General features: G+C 52.1%; 1 long non-coding RNA gene across 4 annotated transcripts in view; it reads right to left on the bottom strand.

The window, feature by feature from the left end:
* Nucleotides 1–2,340: 2,340 nt before the first annotated feature.
* Nucleotides 2,341–22,857, bottom strand: part of LOC116665724 — a 26,942-nt gene continuing 6,425 nt past the window's right edge. The window contains exons 2-4 of one of the 4 annotated variants that reach the window (XR_004322374.1): nt 6,443–6,536; nt 5,893–5,995; nt 2,341–3,596 (exon numbers count right to left, since the gene is read on the bottom strand). This is a non-coding gene — a long non-coding RNA (uncharacterized LOC116665724). The remainder of the gene's footprint in view (nt 3,597–5,892; nt 5,996–6,442; nt 6,537–22,857) is intronic. The other 3 variants (XR_004322376.1, XR_004322375.1, XR_004322373.1) reach the window with 3 other exon arrangements.

Here is a 22,857-nt window from a genome sequence, read left to right as displayed (position 1 = left end):
GTCCCAAGATTAAAGACCATGCATCTCCTCTCGGGGCTTCAGTGCCCACAACAGAGGCTCCTCTTATGAACTGCTAAGGGCAGAAGCCAAACATGGGGGCTTGCCAGGAAGCCTACTATTGTGTTAAGCCTAAAGTAAGTACGTATCAAAGAATAAACTCTGTAAAACTTTAGCACAACTGGAAAGATTCCACCCCTAGCAATAAACAAGGCCACAAAAAAAAAAAAAAAAAAGGAGGTAATGAGGAAGGAGAGGAGGAAGAGAAGGACGCAGAGGGACAGAAGGAGGAAAGGAAAGAGGGAAGGAGGGAAACAACTTAGCTCATTATGGACAAAGGCTACTGCGGTTACTTCGGACACCTCTGCCCATCAAATCCTAAGGCTCATTCAGTGTCCACTTCCAGGCACCCTCAGGTCAGTCTCATTTCATGCAATCTGGCCTGGGCTCAAAGCAATGATGATCAGTATGGTACACACATTTCCGTATTTGATGATAATTAACTTAGTAACTAGTTATTTAACAGTTTTTATTGAGTGTAATTTACCCACCATAAAATTCATGGAAACAACTTGTGCAGAATGCATAATGAGCAACGAGGAGCTGAGCAAAGGGTCGGGGCGAAAAGGAGACCTGCGCGGCTGTTTGGGTGCCTTCCTTGGGGAGCAGCTCCCTGTGCACTGGACCCTTTGATGCCCTTCCTGAGAAAGAGCAAGGGCGCGTGGATTCCAGGAGGCTGATGCATGTGCCCGGGAATTCTGGGCATTCTTGCAGGCTGAAGAGCCCCATTTCATTGCGCAAATTATTTCTCTGAAAGCTGCTGAAAGGGATTGCTGGCTGTAATTAGAATAATGCCCTATGGGATTACATTCACAAATGTAATTGCATAACCGTTTAGAGGTAAATGGTGCTCTGGGAGGACTTAGTTTCCTAGCAGTGCAGTGAGGGGACGTACAGGCACCTCTTGTGGAGCGGCCCCTTCCTGATGCCAACTGAGCCAAGAAACAGTGGAAGATGAATCTGAAAATCCCTCAGTCCTCAGTGGGCTTGTTGTGGGCATCAGTTCCCCCACAGACTTCACGGTGATGAAGAAACGTCCAAATATGACCCAGGCATGAGGTTTTCAACCAGCTCCTGTTAAACACGCCTCAAAAGAGATAGTGGGTTTGGGATCCATCAGCTGCTTCTTATTTGGTTCTCAGAAACCCTGTCTGTGTGGCACATACGTGGTTGCAAGCACAGTGCCGCCAGCCACATTGGAAAAGTGCATAGAATCTGTTGTCTCACGTTCCTGAAGCCTGGGGAGCACTCAGCCGTCGGGAGAGTCTCAAGCATCGTCTAGCTGAAGATACTGGACCATTCCTGTGTCATAACCCAGATCAACGTGGTGACTACTCGTCCCAAGATGTCCTGACCTCATATTGTTTCATTCTATCTCCCTTATTCATATCTATTCAATGGACTGTGCTTTCCATAACTTTGCAAGATATTCCACGTTTAAACGCACAGCTGAGAAAAGTATCTTTTGTTGGTCCAAGTGTCCTAAATTTGGGCTCAGAAAAAAAAAAAATAGCTGTATAAGTAGACCACAGCTTTGAAAGCCATGACAATAAATCGCATTAATTTGGACCGCATTAATCTGGAGTATGTGCTAATCCCGTAGGCCTGGGAGGAAGCTTAGCTTTGAAGAAAGAGTTTGCTTTCTAAGCAAAGAAGGATGCAAACAAGCCACAGTAAGCATAACCTACTTAAAAGCAGATGTTGTTCTTAAAGAAAAAGGTGCACATTAAGCTGTGCCTGCTTGTGAGTGTTAATCTCCCAGCTCACCCTTTACTTTAGACATCAACCAACCCTCCCTCCTACCGCAGAATTTGGAACTCCAGGTCCCTCACCCATTCCCGCAAGCAGGCGCTTCCTCCAATATCGACGAGTTAAGAAAGGGATGTGCCCCTGGAGATCTGCTGGTCCCACAGCCTCCTTGGGGAAACTGAAGCCCAGAGAGGAGAAGGAACCAGCCCAAAATCACACAGCCAGCAGTTCCGCCCAGTTGTTAGTGCCTCAAGTTCTGCCTCACACAGATCAGGGTTCTAATCTCAGCTCTGTCTCTTATGGTGAGACTTTTGACACGTCACCTGGCCCCGTCGGGTCTCCGTGTGCTCAACGATGTAATGCAGCTGAAGGCGTGAGCTTCCCCACCCTCTCAGGTCCAGCTGACTAACTCCAACTCCAGCTCACACTCTGTGAAACGCTCTCTCCACGATCTCTGCAAATCCCCGCAGGCACCTCTGCCCCAGGATTCTGCTCACTGCATCAGCTCCGTCAACTTGAATAATATAATAGACATTTTACTGCCAAAAGCAAATTTATTTGGGAATAGCCAGAAGAATTGCAGTTTGGGATGTGCAACTGGTAGACCATAGGCACATCCAGAGAGGAAGGAAAGGGGGTTCGCTTTTATAGGGAAAAGGAGGGAGTCGGGAGGGGCTGTAGGAACCAGAATCCTTTGAAGGAAGCGGGGAGCCCAAAGTATGGAGGCTTCTCGTTGCTTGGGCTGCTGCGGTCTCCGATTGGCTGGGCTGTCAGGGTAGAGAGAAGTTTTCTTCTTCCTGCAGGATAGTAAAGTAGGCAACACCTTCCTTCCATTCAGGATGTAGTGGCTCTTCCTGTTTGGAGTAACTGACCATGCATGGCGTGGCATGAGAGGTCCCTCTTTAGGCCTTCTCAACCCCAATTTTAGCTGAGGTTTGTTTAATTCCACAGCTCCAATGGGACACCTGGCCCACCTTAAACTTGCACATACCCACCTGCAAGTGTGCTAGGCTTTGCTGAAGGGAGTCCTCTTAGGGTAGGTTCCCTAGCAGCACAAGAGAGGAGCCAGCCTTTGTACCCGCTTTACCACTCAGTCATCAGCTGTGGGGAGCAGGCGCATGTAATCAGCTTGGAGCAGTTCCCCCGGAAGTGGGCAGCAGCTAATATTCACAGTATTCTGAGGGTGGTGGAGGGGGGCTGGGAGCAGCAGCCACTGACCCTGTAACTGGACCTGGCCGGCACCACCAGCATCCACGACAGGGAAGAGGTGGGAATGGTGCTCTGAAGCTTCCATCACAAAAACACAGCTTCATACTCAGCATGAGGCTCTCAGTTCCTAAATGTCCCAGGCCCACCCCTCAGGGGGCCCCCCACCCACGCAATTCCACCTTCACACCCTCCTCGACCTCTTTTCTCCCTGTTTTCTGCCCCTCTTTCTGTTATCTCCCCTCCCTCTCTGGAATGAACAAACAAAAAGTCTGATTTTCTTCCATAGAACAGTTTAATCATTTTTTAACTCTTCTGTTGCCTGAGCTGCTGCCAACACTCTGTATCTGGTGACCAGCATCCCGGTTTGTCAGGTTTAGCACTAAAAGTCCCACATCCCAGAAGCCCCTCTGTCCTGGGAAAATCGGAACACTTGGTCACCCTCTGAATTGCTCTTTTGGCCACTGTGACTTACAGAAGCTTCCTCCCAAATGGAGAGTAGGTATGGTGTTTGCTAAATGGCCAGTCATCTTTTCTTTTGGATCGGGAATCAGGATGAATTCCATCAAGTGCTGCTACAGCCTCTATTAAGAGAACCACATGATTTAATCTGCCAGTGGAGTAATTACATTAGTATGTTTCCCAATCTTGAATGGTCCTCTGTTGCTAGAGTAAGCCACATCTGAGCACACTGTGTTTCTCATGATCTCATGCTTGATTTGATATACTAATATTTTGTAGGTAACTTTTGTTTGCAAATGAGGTTCATTTACAGTTTTCTTTGGATCCTTGTGTCTGAGGTTGGTGCCTGGAATAGACTTGCCTTATAAACTGAGCTTGGGAACTTTTCCACTTTTGCTCATTTGCTTTCTGCCCGGCCTGAGCACATGAGCCAAAAATGAGAAAGAAAAGCTATTCAAAAATATAATACAGGAAACTTTCCTCAAGAGGAAGAACTTAAGTTTTCATCCAAAAGACATAAGTGCAGAAAAAAATTTGTTGAAAGTGATAGATATCAAGAAATATAGTAGTTAATAAAGAAAGTAATTCTTCGTGCATTCACAGAGGAAAAAGGCATTTTCAGAGGGAGAGGGGTTCATGAGCTCATATCAGTTTCACTCTCTTCCTCAGCAGTTTTCAATCCAGTGGATAAGAGAGAAATGTCCACAAACTGCAGTGAAAATGTGAACCTCAAATGCTGTGACCATTCAGTTTGTCATTTGAGCCAAAAAGCAATAGGAAAACATTACGAAAGAATGTGAAAGAACTCAGGAAATACAGCACCTAGGAACTCTTCTTTACAAATCTAATTGAAAGTTCTATCCAGGCAAAGTATATCCAAAGGGAAAGGAAACTGGAGAAGTGATGGTAATTAGGGGGGAAGATAGAGAGGTGGAGGGAGGTGGGAATAACCCCAATCCTGGGACTTTCTAGAGCAAAGCTGTGGGAAGGCTGTTGTAAAGGCAAAACTGCGTATGTTTCAAGTTGTCCTTGAAATATAAAAATCAAGAGACAGGGGTTCCCTAGTATGAAGAACTCAGGCAACAAATCACCCATGATTCTTCAAAAGAAAAAAAAAGCTATTTCACAATAAAATAGAGCATCAAAATAAAAAAAAAATAATGGAAAAGTATGAAAAACGACAAGCACTGAATATAATAAAATATAGCAAAAAAGGAACCCTGTGGAAGAGAATCCAAAAGTTATAAACTTAGACAAAAAAAAAATAATTCAGTGAACAAAAATTGGCAGAGGATCTTCAGAGGAAAAAAATCCCTACTAATTTCTTCATCTTTTAGAATCCAAAGCCAGATCAAGTTGTCTAGAATTGAAACATCTTTAAGATAAAATGACTTGCAGCTCGTATTGTTTCTCATAACTTTTTTTTCTTAATCTGAGGGACACTTTTAAGAGTGATGGGTTTTGAATTGAAGAAACATTGTTTCCATTTCACTTCTGGTTTTTCACTGCTGCTATTAAATTTAAGCAAAAGTTGACAATTTTATTTTTAAATAGCATGTGTGAAATAATCCCATTTTATCAAGCTGTTTCTGTTTGGGAATCTGTACATATTCCAGATATTGAGAATGTCCACCACCCAATTTTAACAATTTTGTCTGGATGGTGGGATGTTAGATTGCACAGGGGGGCTTCTAATTTCTTCTTCTTTTCTTTTTGCTTCTCTCTTTTGCTTAAATTCTTTGTGATCATGCATTATTTTTGTAAAATCAAAAAGGTCATTATTCTTAAAGAAAAGAAAGCGAGAGAAAGGGGGTGGTAGGCAAAGGGGAAAGGAGAAAAGGTTCAAGTATAGAAACGTGACTCAAGTTGGTTGATGGCACTCATTCCTATAATCACTGCTTGAACCACTGGGGAAGGGGGAGGGGGGTCTCTTTCCGCTTGACCAGCTAGCCTGGTCAGATGACAGCACATAGACAAAGGGGGCATCCGCATGGGGGAGCCTGAAAGAGGATTAAGCTCAGACAAAGGACAGCAGATAAACACATAAAAATAGAGAGCAGTAGAGCCCCTGGATCAAGCCATGCCTGAAGCCTAAGCCTTTCGGTTACTGAGTCAATAAATTGCCCTCTTTGCTTAATCCAGGTATATAATGATTTTCTATCATATATAACTGCAAGCATTCCAAAAAAGCAGCCTCCAAAGGCCCTTCTAGTTGAGATTTGGGAATTCTTCTATCTTATAAATGCTTTCCGGCTAAGCTCCTGCCAGTATTCCTGATTAAGTCTCAGTTGCACATCCTGTTCCCAAGGCTAATTGTCAAGTAAAGCAGTAGCAAGTGGCCGAGCCCCACTGAGCCGACACTGAGGTGGAACAGCATGCCGCATGTGACATTTCCCTCATGCCCAAGACACCACTCACTGGCCTCATCCTTCAGAGACTCTGCCCAGGCAGTCCTACTCTTCTTCCAAAGAAGTACAAGGGAAGACTTCAGCTCTCCCACTAATTTCCAGGAAGGAAAACTCTGGGATGGAAAGCAAGAGGAATTTAAGCCAAGCGTCAGTTTAAAGGTGACTTTTATAAAGATCCAGCTGACTTCCCCCAGGAAGATGGTCCTGTGGGAGCATTGTGCATGGTCAGCCCCAAAGGCTGCTATTGGTGAGGACAGTAAGTTAGGAACTCCAGGCTCCCATGGGTCCCAGAAAATGAGATGGGGGTGCAGGTGAGAGGCACCAGCCAGAACTTCCTCCCACGGCTGACCAAGCCCCACACTGGAATTCCTGGCTCCCTCCCTGCTGTCCTTGGCTTCTATAGATAGGGGCCTGCCTTTCCCCCACCAGCTACGAGCTCAGAGTGAAGAGCTAAAATATGACCATATCTGAACATCCTCAGCCCACCCTGCCCTGGCCCACAGTGTTCAGAGCCGAATGAACAAGTGAATGAGTGAATGAATGAAGCAGGTTATGCATACCTGGCACGATCACGATTCTTGGCTCTGGAGGTCCCAGGAGTTAAGGCAGGCAGGTCCCTGCTCCCTGGTGCTCACGTTCTTTCAGATCACACAGCTAAACGAGAGAAAGGAGAGGCCATCTGGGCAGGGGCCTGGCGTTGGGGACATCAGGTCGCCTTGGGCAATCTCTGCCACTTAGACTTGCCCAACCTCCTAACTAGCGCTAAATGTCTCCTGTCCAAGCCAATTTCTTCACGTGTCTGCAGCAGACATGGCATTTGCAGGTTTCTCTGAGCAGCAGAGCTGCCACAGGGCAGCACCAGGAAGAGACTTGGGGACAGGGGCCCAGGAGGAAGCAGCCCTCTCCTCTCCTGAGTTCCTGCAGGGACTTAATTCAGCCTGGTCTCCAATTGTCCAGAATCGTCATTTCTGAAATGGGCTTTCCCATCGAGTCCTCATGTGGTGCTGAGTGTCACAATCCATCTTATTAGAATCAAGAACCCATTCCCTGACCAGATCTGGTGTGATACTTCAGGCGGTGGGGACAGGGGAGGCCTATGCAAGTAAGCTGTCTTCTCCTTCGCAGCGACCAGCCCTGGGGCTCTGTGAGGTCAGAGCAGGAGGTCCTGGGGGGCCCCTTCTGAAGGGCCTTGGGATCTTCCTCATTCTCTATTCACATAAGAGAGCCACTCAGATACTCAGGGTCAAATAAGTCCAAGGAATTTCTATGTCCATCCAGAGAAGGGAGACAGCTGGCCAACTCTCCCTTAAAAAACAGTAAGTCGTGCACTCAGGCACCTGAGATGGCGTGGGGGTAGGGATCATGCTCCCATTTCACCAGTGGAGAAACTGAGGCCCCAAGCGGGGACATGATTTCCCTGAGGTCATGGAGAGCCTCCCCTGTGGACTCCTGGCCCAGTGCTCCTCCCTGTGCTGCAACACGGAAGCTGGGGAACCTTCTCCTCTCATACTGAAGTCATTGAGACACAACCCAGTGGTCCAAAATATGAGCTGCAGGAAGAGGCAAGAAGATTACACGCAAAAAGGAGCCAAATTTGATGATTCTCCAAAATTCTCTAGTTATTTGAAAAACAGTCCCTTCTCTGAAACTTCTCCAGGCCTAAGATGTTACCAAATACTTTTTAAAGTCGCAGATTAAATTGTTTCTGATATTTTCAGGAGCTCCATGTCAGAAGCTGATGTTAATATTTCATGAGAGACAGGCCCCATGGAACAAATGCAAAATCAATGCCATCTGTCTCCAGGAAGCTACTCGAGATTCCAGACATCAGAGAAACCTGACACAAGGAGATTCGGGAGCGATAGATAGCCCCACAGAGGCGGGGAAAGACGGAAGGGGAAGAGATTCGTTTGTAGTCAAGAGAAATCCCCCTTTGATTGTTAAAAAAAAAAAAAATTAGTGAGATTAGGCCATTTCTGAATGATTCTTCTTTCTTTAATATCCTCAGCCCAAAAGCAAGTTTGTAACACAAGCAACACACTTGGCAGCAGGGTGGTATGTGGTCAGATAACAGGAGAGACTTCCTCAGCGAGAAATGTGGCATGCAGGAAGAAGTCAAGTGAGGCTGATCAGCATGAATGCCTTTTAGCCCAGAGGCGGGGGACTGCACACGATGGCCTACCAGGGCGCTTAAGGCCAAGTCTTCTAAGAAGGCTGGCTCAGCAGATATACGATTGGAATACCACTCTAGGAAGAGGGGGTGGTTAGAAAGCACCCTGAGGCTTCGCAGACTCACCAGAGCACCACCTAGGCTTGGTAAGTGGGCCGAGGTGGCTCCAGAAGTCCAGGCTGCGGGATGCACCGCGACCACTAGTCAGCCATCAGCAGGCTCCCTGGGGAGCACACGGCAGACTCCTAGGGTGGCCCGTCCAGGCAGGCATCTGTGATCCCCTGTGGATGTGGCCGCTCTGGCTCTGACGTCCCTGAAGACTACAGAGCCCTTGAACGGCTTCCCTTCCTTGTTGCTTGTGTACATATTATCTCTATGATGACCCCACACCCCGGACACTAATGGGGACACAAGGCTGGCGATGGCAAGATGTGTGTGAATGGGGAGCAAGGGGCACATCTCGTCATGGCCTTGGACCATCACAGGGCCCTCTGCAGTCCTGTGTGCTCCAGCTTCCCTGCACATCAGTGACATTTGCTGGTCCAGCACACAGAGCATTGTCACCCCACTGTCCTGCCTCCTCCCTCTGCCCATTTCCGGCTCTCCTCTCCCAGATGGTGTTGAGTAGGTGCTGTGGAAGGTCAGCCCACAGTTCTCCACGACACCATCTCCTCTAACCCTCTGGCCTTTGGCCGTTGAAGGGGTCACGCCTCTTGTCCCTTTTGCTCTCTCTTCAGCCTGGTTTCCCTGAGGACTGCCTCGGTCCTTGATTGGATTGGGGCCGCGTCAGGCAGAGCGCTTTGGTGATAAATGATATTCATTGAATGGCTGAATTGGAGCAGATCTGCCAAAGGACAGGCTGCCACGCTGCTGCAGCCATCAGGGTCACAATGAGCAGGGGCCTCGGGGGCTGGACAAATGTGTCTTAATGTGGCTTGACAGTCAGGACCTAGGGTGACAAGTGACAGAAACACAGTCCAAGCCAGATCCAGCAAAGAGGGAGGATATGTGGGCTCAACAACAAACCCCAGGAAGGGTGGGGGTCCAGAGGGGCCTTGGGGAGGACCTGGCTCCTCAGGACTCTGCTCCATCTGTCACCTCTGTCTCTTCCCACGTGAGCAGCATCCTGTCAGAGAGGCTTCCGTTGCATGGCCGGACTGTGGCAGCCACGGCTCCCGGGCTCCCAGTTTCCCTGCTTCCCTAGGGATGATGAGGTTGGGGGTGAGCATCTTCCCTTGGCTGCTAACTGAAAACTCCTCCCGATTTGCTGGCTTGGGTCACATCCCCCTCACCCCAGGATCTGCCTGATGGAGCGAGGGAGAAGTTCCCCCAAAGAGGAAGGGTGCTGCTGTTAGAGAAGAGGCAAAGGTGCCGTCCCAGCGAAGGGGAGGATGCTCACGATGCGGCTGGTCTCCAGCAGCACCCTGAGGAACCACCTCTGTCAGGGATCCTGCATCCGCAAGAGCCAGCCTTTGTGGCAGTTGTACACCTTCTGTAATCTGACTGGGGCTTTTCCTGGCTTCACCCCAATCTGTGGAGAGGCTGGCTGGCAGTGGAGATGGGTTGGTGGGGCTCCCCTCCCCAGATGTAGTCTGAACAGGGCCCTCAAATCTTCAGTGTCAGCGAAACACACAGTCAGCTCGCTGAGCATGTGTATGCGTCAGCTAGGGCTGTGGTAACAAAACACCGCAGACCGAGGGGCAACCGACATTGATTTTCTCACAACTTTGGAGGCCAGATGTTTAAGATCAAGGTGCCAGCAAAGATAGGTTTCACGCTGAGGCCTCCTTTGGCTTGCAGGCTGCTGCCTTCTCTGTGTGTACCCACATGGCCTTTATCCTGTGCTTGGGGTGGGGAGAGAGAGGGATCTCTCTTCCTCTTAAAAAGGACATCAGTCCCATGGGATTAGGACGACAGTCTTCTGACCTCATTAACTTCATTACCTCCTAAAGACCCCATCTCCAGATACAGTCCATTGGGCATTGGGAGTTAGAGCTTCAGCATATGAGTTTGGGGGACACAGTGCCGTCCATAGCAGCATATCAGGTACCCTGATGGTGGGGGCAATGGAAGAAGCCTGAAGGCAGTGTGTCCCTTATGCCCTTCAGGTCCCAGACACTGCCCAGCCCTGGACTGGGCTGAGGGTAGGTACACCTCCGAGCACACAGTCAGGCCCTGCTCTACAAGGTGTCCACCATTCTCTGCAACACTCTGCCCACCCTGGAGGTGTTACTGAAGGCAAGTGTGTGTGCCCGCTGCACCATGAGGCCAAACAAACTGAAACATCGGAGTCTGGAGCAGAGAAAGGTTTACTGCAGAGCCGAGCAAGGGGTGGCTCATGTCCAAGAAAACCCCCAACTCCTCAAAGGGTTTCAGCAAAGTATATTTAAAGGCCAGGTGAGGAAGGGGGGTCGCAGAGTACGCGATCAGCTCATGCACAATTCTCTGATTGGTTGATGTTGAGGGGAGTCTCCAGACACGTGCTCCACAGGCAGAGGGACGCGGAGGCAGAGCGGCAGATACCTACGGCAAGAAGCTGCTGGTGTGCAGGGCAACTGCGAGTGACAAGGGGACACGGGCTGGTCACGACGCTCTCCGAGCAGGCACCTCTCCGGGGCTGAGACCAGCCCCAAGTGACCAGGAGAGGGCAGGCACCCCACAGAGCTTAGTCTCTATGGACAAGCCCAGGCCACATTCCAAATGACCAAAAGCCACCACTGGGAGCTGGGCGCCTCCCTGGGGCTCCTGCCCGCCCACCGTAAGTGTAGGAAGCCATGTGCCCAAGTTGGCTGCTCAGAAGCGACTCATCCTGACCCGGGTCTGTGAGCACATGGCAGGACAAGGACAAAGACTCAATCTACCAAGTTAATCAAGTCAGATAATTCTCTTGTCTGCATCATAATTACTTTCTTCAGAGGAACACATTATGGCAAAATGTTGGGGATTTTTTTCAAAGAAAAGTCATTTTCCTCACTACTATTATTTTTAATGAGCTAAGTGGTGCTAGTTTTTAAATTGCAAGCAAGAGAGAAAACACACATACAGAGTAGTTGACAATTTTAATTTTCAACAATTGTGGTTAATGCTACTAACGGCTTCCACCATGGTTCATACCCTTTTGTCTAAAACCCAAACCCCAAACTTCTATACTTTAGAATAAAAAGATGATTTGGGCCAATTAGTGACTGCCTTGTGCATCCCACTGACCCTTCTCTGAAAAATCATTCTATGCTGTACCCATTTTTCAGAATCATGAGGTGTACCGAGGACCTTTACTGGGAAGTGGAACAGTCTGGGGGAAAAGGTTAAATTTAGACCCTTTGGCTTATGACCTGAATTGAGCATCAGAGGGCCTCAGCCATTCCCTGCAAATGACTCTGCCACCAACAGTATGAAACACTCCAACACAAAATCACCAAATGGACAGCGAGCAGCAAACAGCATGCTGTGGGCTCTTTTAAAAATAAGCCACATTGTTCCCCAACTGCCTATTAATAGCTTGAAAAGACATCTGCTCCTAATTTGGTCTTCTCAAACCAAGAAATCTTCCCTTCACTTCCTCCAGGCCTGGGTAAAATCAATCAAACAATGAAATTTATCAAGCACCAAGCACATTCTGGCCCAGGGCTTGGAGCCAAGTCTGCAATCCGACCCAAGCCACCCAAAAGCCTAGGTCTGCAGGGAGCAGGCATCCTTTCTCCAGCACCAACATCCTTCTACACTCAAGCAGTGCAGAGACCACTAAGAGAGAACCCAGTGTTGGTAAGTCCCACCCACTTCAGTACCCAAGAGCCCTCTGCTTCATTATCAAGGGTCAGCTGTAGCATCAAATCCTGACTCCAGGCATAGCCCACCTTGGACTCCGCCAGTAACAGGCAGCTCACTGCTTCTCAGGGTGACTCTCTATCCCTGAATATCTGAGGCTGTTAAACACATGTAAAACCCATCTCCCCTAGTAGGTCCAATTCTGCTCTCAGGGGCCACATGTAGCTGGCCAATTCTTCTGCCTATGACAGTCCTTCAGCTACTTGAGGAGAGATGTCTGCTGTCACTATGGCTTCTCTCCAGCTTTGATATCTGTTATGGACCCAATGCCCAGACAGAACAACTGAGTCTAGTGACATAAAGCCACAGGATGGTTCTGCCTCATTCCAGGGCAGCACCCCTGAGTCTTCGAGTGTCTCCCCAATGCCCACTCCTGCAGTTCCAGACCACAGCTCACATCCCCAGCACACCGTGCTCGCCCCCACATGGGGACCTGCCGGCTCTTCTCTGCCCAGCATGATTACTCCAGTTTCTACACAGCTGGTCCCCATCTCAGCATTCGGGTGCCAGGTCGCAAGTAGCCTTCCCAACCTCCCTGCTACAATGCACCCCCATCATGCCCAGGCACACTGTTCTTTTTTAATATTCTGCACAGCAGTGAACACTATCTGTTTTATTTTTCTTCCTTTTTATTCACGTGTTTATTATCTCTCTCCCTCTCTAGAACGGAGGACCATGAATAAGCACAGGGTGAGACCTCCATAAATGGTCGTCATTTGAATAAAGAAAACAACTTTCCAGGCAGAAGAAACGGCAGCAGGAGCCGAGGTGCCCAGAAAAGCCGGAGAGCCCACTGATTCTGAGCACCGGCTCAGATGCAGGTCAGCCAGCTGTGTGGCCTTGGGCAAGTTACTGGACCATCCTGAGTCTCAGCTTCTGCACCTGCAAAATGAGAACAGTAACAGCACACGCCTCTCGATGCTGTGACTGAGGGGGAGTTTACAGAGCACTGGGCACAGCAATGGGTTTAGAACAAACCCTCCATCTCTGGGGCTATGGTCAGTAGTGCGGGGAAACTGGGGACAGAGTACAGGGGGCCCAAGGAGCCCTGCCCTGCGGAGGGAGGTGGGGCTGGGCTGGACGGCGCGGACGGACGGGACAGCACAGTGGGAGGAGCTACCCAGCCCCGGGAGCTGAGGGCGGAAGAGCCGGAAATCAATGCCACCACTGGAGCCCAGGCCGGGAACCCACCCCTGACCCTGACAGCTGTTTCCCACCCTTCTCCTTTCCACCCCTTGGAAGAGCCTCGAGCCCACTGGAGCCCTGGAGCTCAGGGCAGGTGGCAAAGGGGGTGCAAAATCCACAGCTGTCTCATCTGCTGCTCACATCCCCTGGGAGTGTGAGGCCAGTGAGAGGGGGGCCACCAGCACTTCAGGCACAGCCTTCAGCCTCCCTTACCGGAGGCTCCGAGGGCCTCCCCTGCAGCCACGGTCAGCTCCCCATCGGCAGGGCTCTGGGAGAAACAGGGGCTCGGGAGGAAGGGCTCCCTGAGGGCCCCACCTCCAACCTCACAGGCCCAAGACTCCCCGCAGGTCCTGGGCCAGAGCCAAGGTGCTTCCGTTGGCCCCTGGCTCCCCGAGACACAGCCGAGATTGTGCAGCCGCTGCAGGCACTGAGCCACAGCTGAGGGGACAAGGCCCAGCTGTTCCTGGAGACAAGCGGGCAGCCTTCTTCCAACATGAAAAGGGAACCTGTGTCCCCTGGGGGAAGGAGAGGAGCAGAAGGGAAGGGGCCGGGGAGGCCCAGAAAGGGCTGTAAACACCCCTCCTCGGGGTCCCCACGATGCCCTGGAGTGGCTCTGTGGGTCAAGAGGGGAAGGCAGCAGGGATCCTGAGCGAGCCTCCCAGCCCCGTCAGGGCCGCCAGCTCAGCCCTCACTGGGGCTGCCAAAGGGGGACAGACGAACTGCCAACAGGGTTGAAAGAGGAAAGGGTGAGCACACAAGCAAGGGCTTCTAGAAGGGGGCTCAGCTTAAGGTGAGCTTTATTGAAAACAGCCACAGCTTCTATTTGGTGAGTGATTTTTAACTGGGGATAAAGACCTGGACAGATGCAGCCAGGACCCTTCCAGTAGTAACTGACAGAAAACCGCGCTCCAACCGGAGTATAAAAAGGATGGTAATGGCCACGGAATTGAGGAGGATGGGGGAGCACCTCCTCTCAGGCGTGGCTGCTCCCGAGGCACGCTGCAGACACAGGAGCAACGCCGTAGGATCAGCCCTCTGTGAATCAGCTCTGGCTTCTCCCTAGACGGGACAAAGACGGCTCTGGCCACCCTCGCAGCTCACCATTCTGGGGACCGAGGAGTGCTGCCTTCTTGGTGACTCTGGCCAGGCTCCTCGTCATGACATGGCCATTATATCCAGCCAGGGCTCTGTGCATCCCTGGACCTCTGACTGTGGTCAAGAGCTAGGGTGTTCTGACTGGCAGGGTCTGAATCACATTTCCATCTCTGAAGCTGGGGAATGGGTCAGCTCCACTCACCTAGTAAGGATGAAATGGATGGGTGGGGGTTCTCTCCATATGGAATAAGCTGTAGCCTTTTTCCTTTAAGAATCAGCCATTGGCTGTAAATGTGAACTTCATGCCAGTATCACCCTTCCCTACATGGAGGGGAAGAGGTTGGATTGGGGTTGGGTACAACCTGTAAGAGTAGACAGAATAAGGCTAACATGCAGAGAAAAAGCCTAGAGAAAACAGACCAAACAAGAGTCCTGATAAATTCATTTGAGTCCCTGGATCAAGCTCTGCCTGAAATCCATTCCAGTTATAAGTCAGTACATTTCTTTTTTGTTTTAAGTGTGAATTGTTTTCCTGTCACTTGCAACCAAAATGAAAGCATTTTAAATGCCTGCTCCTCCCACCTAGATTGTGAGCTCTGAGAGATCAGAAAACATATCTTCTCCATGTCTGTACACCCACCACGTGGCATGGGGTTGGCATGGGGTAGATGCATAAAGAGTACTTGTTGACTGACGGAGTAAATATTAATAATGATAATGATGATGAAGTTTCTTTTCTCACTGCCCTCTGCAAACCCTTAGCATTTGTAGAGCGTGTTCATCTACTAAATTGCAGCATCTTCCGCGGCCCCCACAACATCTCTGGGACTCAGGCGGGGCAGCTGGCCTGGCCCCTATTCTACAAGAAGAAGGAGAGCTGAAGAAATCACCCATCTCTCTTTCCATAGGGATTGTCATTTGTTGTGTGCTGATTAAGACGTCTTTGAAAGGCCCATCCATGTTACTAGAGAGCCATCTCTTGGACAGGTGGGGTCTGTGCCTCGACAGAGGGTATCCCCTCTCCAGAGTCTCCGTACAGACCTGCTGATGCGTGCAGGCACCCCCTGACGTGGGGCTCCTGCAAAGCAAGGCAGGCAAAGCCTCGGACATGGTTTAAGAGTGAGATGGAAGTCCTTAGCTCCCATTTTAATTTAACAAGCCCAATTTTATAAATAAGAGTGAATTTTCCCAGGCTATTATTTCTAATTATGCATTTACATCAATTCACATTATGCGGCTGATGAAATGTTAATACCAAAGGCAATTTTCTGCTGACGGGTGGCGTGGAGAAGAGCTTTCTTCACATTACAAGTCAATATTTTTGGAAATAATTACCCAGTTGCTCACCAGAGTCTGCACTGAACTAACCCAGTAAGCTGCATCTACACAGTCCCCAACTTGAGATGTGAAGAGGGGAAATCCCCCGATGGGAAAGGAGGAGAACAAGGACAGGGAGGCTGAGCCAGGGGCCCAGGGCAGCTCCGGCTGCTGGCCCCTGCGGGCAGAACAGGCTTCCCTCAGCTCCACTGGGGACCAGGGCTGAACACCTTGACTATGTTACTAAATCACTCCAGAATGCAGACTTTTCATCTGCATCATGGGAATAATAGTAACTCTCTTCATTCATTTATTTGTTCAAGAAGTATTTACTGCAGATCTCGTCTCTGTTGGTACTCAATAAATGGTAAGAATGAGGAAGGAAAGAAGGAAACACACTGGACATCCTGACAGACCAGGCTAGGAGGGTACCTCTCAGTCCTGAGTGACCACATATCCCAGGACTGACAGAGCCTGAAGGGAAAGAGCCAGAGGACCACCCTTCAGCACAGAGACCCGGCAACTTCATAGTTTCTCTCACGATGGAGGCTAGCGCTAGGTGCCCGGGCTGTGGGAGACCTCAGCCTGGTCCAGGGACGGCCAGGCCAGTCGCTGAGACAGAGACGACCACCAGATTTGTAGCAGACCAGGCTTACGGAGGTAAGTCATGAGCCTCAGGTGGACACAGTGAGGGTCCTTTGTGACATCTACGTGGAAGCTCACAAAGACAAAGGACCACCTCCATCCGGGGCCAGAGAAGAGGGCCTGGGAACAAGTTGCGAGGACTCCAACTCAGAAGCTTGGCAAAGATGACCAGCCTCCAAGGACACTGGTGGGGGCAGGGGGCAGAGCAGCGGGAGGGCAGCCAGGAGAGAGCATCACAAAAGCCAAGGGAGTCAGTGCTCCAGGGAGCAGAGCACGACCAGCCACGTGGAATGTGCTAGAAGGTCCAGATAAGGACTAAACAGTGTCCCTGACACTGCAGAACTTCGAGGCACTGAGGCAGCTCGTTGGGAGCCTCTGCAGTGAGGGAAAGGGGTGGGGCCGTGCTAAGAAGGACTGCGCAGTGAGGACACAGACACAGAGCTGCCCTCAAGGACGGAAAGGGAGAGGCTGGCCTCTGCGGGCCTTGCAGGAAGGCCCAGGAAGGGGACAGGCCGTCTGCCCTCCCCAGCTCGAGACCCTCCATCCCAGGAGCAGGGGACAAAGCAGGCAGTTCACGGCCTATGGGCCAAGCTCCTCTGTTCTGTGTGTGAGCCCAGCTTCCCCATCTGTAAAAGGGACAGGAATTCTTGACACAGGGCTGCTGGGAGGGCAAGACAAGAGCGCAGAGCCTGACAGGCACCAGCTGCACCTCCCACCCCTCCGAGGCAACACACGGACACCTCCCTGCTGCCGGCACCACCCAGACCGTCTCTGGGCTCAAATGCCCCAGCACAGGTCAGAGACCTAAGGGCTGAAAAAAGAAAAAAGCCAGATGCAAGAACAGCATCCTCACCTGAACTTGAAATGGACAGAAAACTCAGGTGAGTCTGAAAAAGCTATGGGAACCGTACCTAACAGATACCTCAAGTCTCTCAAGTGTCCCCACCGCTGGCACGAGGGTGCTGCTCAATCCTGTGTCGGTGTCTCCACGGGTTCCAGAGAGAGGGCGGGGCCACACCCAGAGTGCCTTGCCCGGGGGGCCACAACTGGAACAGGTGATGTGGCAAACTGGACCCCTAGGGCCAGATCTAGCCTGCCAACCCCGTAGGGTTCATTTCTGTAATGGAACCGACATTTGAAAAATAGATTGTTCATAAAATCCTGGATTTCCAGCTTCATCTGAAACACTGGCCATCAGGCCACACAGGGTCTGCATGGAGCAGTGCCCACCCCAGGTTCCCTGGCCCAGGTTCTCCCCAGCACCTCTGGGACCAGCCGCGTCACCCTGCCCCGCAGGCCCAAGAGTCCACATGCTGGGCCTCAGGGCTCCAAGAGAGATGTGGGACTCTGCACCAAGGGGAGAGGGAGCACCCATGCTGGGTGGGCAGGTGGGCGCTCCTCTGGCCACCCCAGGGCTGTCCACAGTCCCCATCCACTCTCTCCCCTGAGAGCAGCCAGGCAGGAGAAGGAACAGTCCAGAGGAACGGGGAGGAAGAGAGGTTGGCTCAGATCTGCAGTCCCAGGAGAGCGAAGAGCCATCAGAAAGAGGAGGAGGGAAGAAAGGAATAAGAGAGAGTCAGGGAGGGAGGGAAAGAGGAGAGGGAGAGGAGGAGGTGAGGGTGGGCGGACGACCAGGATGGGGGTGGTCTCCTGCTTCCTGTTCTCCGGTCACCTGGCCCCAACTTGCCTCCCCACCTTTGTGTGTCCCACACCAGCCTGCACTCACACTGCACATGCACACACACTGGGCGTATGCACAGTTTACACACACCTATGCTCACACCAGCTGTCGCTCATCCATGCAAACAAACACTGCCTGGGTGCGCGCACACACACACACACACACACACACATCCTCCTGCACATAAGCACACGCAGCATGCATCCACCACCGCTGTCCTGAGAGCATAGTCCTGGGGCTCCAGCGCCTGGAAGACGGGTTAGGGTCGGAGGCCAGGACCCCCTGGAGCGTTGCGGAGCCTGCACCAGACTGTCTGGCGGGGAGAGGCTGCAGGATGCGAGAGAAAGCCTACAAGCGACAGGCCTGGCAATGCGGAAGGAGGGTGTGGGGTGCCCACCCGCCCGGTCTGGAGGCAGGTGTGGGGAGAGCCATGTCCCTTCATCACCTCCCTTCCCAGGTTCACTCAGGGGAACTCTGTCACTCTCCTTACCATGGAGCACCCCCAGCTCTGTCACCCTGCACAGCTGTACCACAGCCAGCCCCTCCCTCCACTCCACTGGCCACCCTGGTGTCCCTCCACCCACCCTCAGCTGAGTGGGCTCTGGAAGCCACAGCTGCACGCGGGAGCCCTCCTACCTCGGAGAAGGGCCCCAGTGGGTACTGCTGCGCTCCCGTGGGGCCAGACCGCCCCCATTCCTCCTCCCCCATGCCTGCTCCTCTTTGTCTAGGCCTGACTTTCCCTCACGGGCCATACACACAGCAGGTGCTCACTAAATGCTTGCCAGGCTGGCTGAATCTCCAAACACCACCCCTCTAAGTGCTGCAAGACAAAATCAAAACCCGACACCTATACTCCACCCCAGAATGAGCAGGACAGGGAGGGCAGGGGCTGAGCCAGAGAGCAGAGGGAGGGGAATGCGGGCCAGTGTGGCCGGGGCCTGGGGTTTCCTCAGCCTCAGGCCTCTTCCCGAACGGAGAATCTCATTCAATCAACAGTTTGGTTTTTTGGGGTTTTGTTTTTTGGAAAGGGAAAAATGATATTTTGAAACATTACTATGAAAAATTAATTTAGATCTGAAGCATCAAAGACATTTTGCAAACAAAACCAGGGCATTTTGTGGCTGGCCACTGAGTGAATTTAGAGCCCCAGGCACCCAGGCCCAGCCAACAGTCCCCACGGGAGCAGCAGCTGCACCCACCAGAAACTGCTCTCCTGGCGGAAAGAGGGGCCTGACTCCAGAGCCCAGGGGGACAAGACAGTAATCACACACGTGCGAAGCCATGGCAGCCCCTGGCTCCCCAGGCAGGGTGACCTTTTGTCAACTTGGGACGGGAACACAAATCTACCCACCATCACTCTGGCTCGGCCTTGATTGGATCAAACTCCCACTGGAAAACGGGGGGGAAGGCAATAAAACCTCCAGAATTGATATTAAACCACTGACATTTCACAAACCGAGTGGCACTGGCAGCTGCCAGTCTAACGGCAGGAGGACCTCTAAAGGGGCAAGTCAGGCGTGAAGGTCACGGCCGTGCCGAGAAGCCGCTCCCAGCCCAGGCATCAGCACCGAGGGGGGCCTAGATGGCCAGGATGGGAGCCCCTGCATGGCGGACCTGTCCCTTCCGGGCCCTGTCCATGTGTTCGCCCAGGTGCCCCCAAGAGGGGGAGACGGGCTGACCTCCAGAGCCTCCCAGACCAGATGCTCTGTGGCTCTGAAGCCAAAGATGATGTTGAATTCAAAGCTTGTGCCTGTCTCTTACTGAGCCTCCTGCAGCCCAGCAGTGGGGAGGGGCCACCGTCCAGTACGAAACCACAAAAGACACAGGTCCTTCGGAAACAGCCTGGGTCTGAAACTTACCAGGAGCCATGCAATTGCCTGGGCCTCCCGCCACATGCCAGGCAAAGCGTCCAGGCAAGGTTTTTTCCCTGCAGATAACCTCACTTAGGCAGGAGCAGGAAGGCAGGTTGAAATACGGTGCTGCAGGAACCCAGGCACCTGTCCCCGCCACTACAGTGAGCCCTCCCAGGCTCTGCCAACCCCAGGCACAGATCTTCGTGTGCTGGCCTCGAGGGGCAAGCAAGGAGCTCTGTCCAGAGATCAGGGAGCCCAGGAAGCCACTCCAAAGGCGGCAAATCCCGCCACTTCTTCTCATCGCCCCCATGCCCCTGGCAGACGTCACTGACCCATGACAGCTGAACCCAGCTGTGTCTCACCGTCCTCCTCAACCCAGAGCCCCACAGTCACAACCAGCACGTCACAGGAGTCAGCCTGTGAGATGAAAGCAGGTCTGGCCTTCCTGAATTGAGAGCTTAACCCAAGCACGAGGGCTGTTCCAGGTGCAGGACAGCCAAACACATGGGAGGAAGAGACCACGAGGAAGGCATCTAGCCATGCCTCTGGGTCCGAGGAGGCCCCACGTCAGGGACCACCTCACATGCTGCCAAGCATTCGGAGATGCACAGTAAATGCGAGTTGTTCTGCCTCATGCGGGGCCCCTGGCGGGGTGACAGTCACAGCGCTGGGGGGAGGCTGGGGAGTATGCTCCCTCACCCCAGGGACAGACATGGGGGGAGAGCATCTGGCCAGCTGGAATCGGCCAGAAGAGGAGGGTGGACAGGCAGCTGAGCAAGCCCAGGGCTGCCATGGCAGGACCATAGGGGGCTGTGAAACAGGACTCCACTCAGCATCCCAAACCCAGACTTGGCACTTCCAGGTGGGGCCAGAGTGAGCCTTCCCCCGGGCCTTCACCTCAGCCCAGGACGGTGGCAGCGGAACGAGAGTCCTGCTGTTTCCCCTCACCCTTCAGAGCCAATCACGAGGAGCGGCACCAAGTCCAGCAGCACTTCGGCCTGCGGGGAGGGGGAGCCATCCAGTGGCCAGGAGCCTCCTGTGGGTCACCGTGCTTCCCACCGGTCCCAGGGCCCCCACAGGGAGGCTCTGGGCAGAAACTTCTAGGTGGTGGCCCAGAAAGACGTGGAAGGATGCCAAAACCTTAGGGTCCCGGAAATGGAGCCCTCTGTTAGCCTGACTGGCATTTCCTGAGTGGCTCCTGGGACCCAGAAATGCAGGGGATACAGGACTGTGATCATCGGTCCCGTGTGACAATTCACAAAGCTACTTCCTGGACATCAGCTCATCTGACCCCACAGCAGCTCCAGAAGGTGGGGGTCCCAGTGCCCCATGACAGTGGGGCTGAGGCTCAGCTTCAGCATGGTGGAGAGACCCAGTCAAGATCCCCGGCTTCCACCACTCCATCGCTGCTTCGGTAGCCTCAGAGCGTCGTGCCTACCTTATGTGGTTCCCGGACCACATAATGCCGACTCTTCAGAAGGCTGGCTGGTCACAGACACCGGGAGGTCACCATAGACACCTCTGACCCCCAAAAGCATCTCCCCTGGAACCATCAAACAACCATCTCGCTGAGGAAGAGATGCTCGTGGGTCCAGAGAAAGGATGGGAGCCGGAGCCCTGGGCCCTGGCTGGCCCCTGGTCATTATTAGCCAGCTCCGCTTTTTCCAATCACCAGCCCCACCATGAAGGTGAAGAACGCACACTAGGGAAATAACAGAGTTTTATCTCAAATAGATCGATCCACTCAGATCCGTCTGGCCCCAGCCTCTTAATTCTCCATAATGTCAAAGCAATTTTTGGTTAAGTATACAGACTGTCCTCTACTAAATTAAACTAATAGATCTAGTGGGAAATAAAACCCCAAGTGTATTGAGAATATTAAAAAAAAAAAAAACTCTCCATGAGTCTGTAAGATTTACTTTGGCAAATGATTATACACATAACACACAGAGGCTGTAATAAAATCCATTAGGGGACACTCAGCTCTACTGATAACCTCCCCCTAATAACGCCATACCTCCACAAGCACCCAGGCTCCAGGACAGCCAGTCAAGACCCTGAAATTCCCCATCCTACATCCTTCTGACACCCAAGGCAGCTAGATACGCACTTTAAAATGTGGGCTGTTGCTGTTAGTACTAAGCTAAGCCATCTACCCCAAACACTGTCTTAAAATCAACCCTCCCACTCACCCTCTGCAATCAGCCCAGTACCCTTTTTACAGATAGGAAAACTGAGGTTCCAAGAGGCCAAGGCAAGACCAGAATCTGAATCAAAGCCCACATGGCTCTGCAGCCCTAGACACCACCTTGCTCTGCTTTCTTTTGCTTTGCATCTGGCTTAATTTTCCATTGAGCCACGGATAGCCCAGGCCATCGGGCAAGATGTTGCTCTGATGATGCTCGTCAGAGATGGCATCTAAAGGATACCACCTACTGTTCCTGCCAACCCTGGCACTCTAGCACCTCTGGGCACCTCCATGGAAGCAGGGAAGAGAGCAGACAGGGCAGGAATTAGAACCCCATTTTGCAGTTGGGGAACCTGAGGGTTGAGGGCTTCCCCAACCAAACCCAGAGGTCCAAGGCACCCCCAGCAGGCCGAGGACCCAGGAAGGACAGGCCGCCCTGAAACCCTCACACCTTCCTTGTGCCTGGTGTGTGCTGTTGGTCAGAGCCAGCTCTCACGTGCAAGGGGAGTGGAGAGCAGAGAATGGTGAGAGGTGAGGATTCGTCGAAAGGCCCTCCTCAGAGCCTGTCTCGAGACAAAGAGGGTCTGTGGCAACCACCCTGCACCTGCTCCCAATTCCCAGCCCTTGTCCCCTCCACAGGGCCGCCAGTTTCCCTGCTCCCACCTCACCTCACGCTGCCATCAGGGTCAGACCTCCTGTTTGTCATCTTCAAGCCCAAAGCCTTAGCCTGCCTGTCCCTCAACTCCACCCAATGACCCTGTCACACTGGACTCTTCTCTTTGTCCCCAGGCTCCTGCCTCCTACCCTTGCTACAGGTAGTTACTCACTCAGGATGTTGATGTCCCCAAACCCTGTCCCACCAGAATCAGTCAAAATCCTGCTCTGCACTCAGGGCTGAGGAGTTCAGGAATTCTTCCCAGGTGGGACCCACCTGCCACCGCCCTGAAGGTCCCCTGCCAGGGCTGGGGTCACTCTGTGCTTGATTTGTGTCCCCAGTGGGCTCTGAGTCCCAGTCT

The sequence above is a fragment of the Camelus ferus genome, chromosome 9 (genome assembly GCF_009834535.1).
Source record: "Camelus ferus isolate YT-003-E chromosome 9, BCGSAC_Cfer_1.0, whole genome shotgun sequence".
Classification (NCBI taxonomy): domain Eukaryota; kingdom Metazoa; phylum Chordata; class Mammalia; order Artiodactyla; family Camelidae; genus Camelus; species Camelus ferus.
The sequence above is the reverse complement of the archived record's forward strand: the minus strand, read 5'-3'. Positions and strand labels throughout refer to the sequence as shown.